We start from the raw sequence: 506 nt of genomic DNA on the forward strand, positions 1-506 counted from the left end.
AGAACTAGGAGAAGACATTCCTGTCTACAAGATTTACTTCTACCCGTGAGAGCCGCCCAGCAGTTGTGGTGACCCTGGTGGTCGCTTGGTGGTGAACAGTAATGTTCTTACCTCACCTTCATTTTACAAAAAACCTGATCAACCCTTTAGTACACCCACCCTGTCTGACCCTGTCTGAGGTCCCTTTAGCATCCGAACGCGCAGTACGGTTCGACATACCCACACAAGGTGGTTGCACCGGATAACCCCTTAAAGCTCCACTGCTGGCATTTCATCCAAGCACGACGGCAGCGCCATACTGGCGACGCGTGTATATGGCATCAACTCGCCGCCACCCAGTCCTCGAACTCCTCCTCGGTCAGGAACGCAAACGGGAAGAACACGCATTCATATCGTCACTCCTTGCGTTCCTTGGAGTGCTTGTCGAATTGACAAGGACGCTTAAAATCAGGAACCAACCAAAACGGCCAGAATGATACGGCGCGTTGGTAGTTGTGAGAGGTCAG

The sequence above is a fragment of the Gregarina niphandrodes genome, assembly GCF_000223845.1.
Source record: "Gregarina niphandrodes unplaced genomic scaffold scaffold00025, whole genome shotgun sequence".
NCBI classification, from domain to species: Eukaryota; Apicomplexa; class Conoidasida; order Eugregarinorida; family Gregarinidae; genus Gregarina; species Gregarina niphandrodes.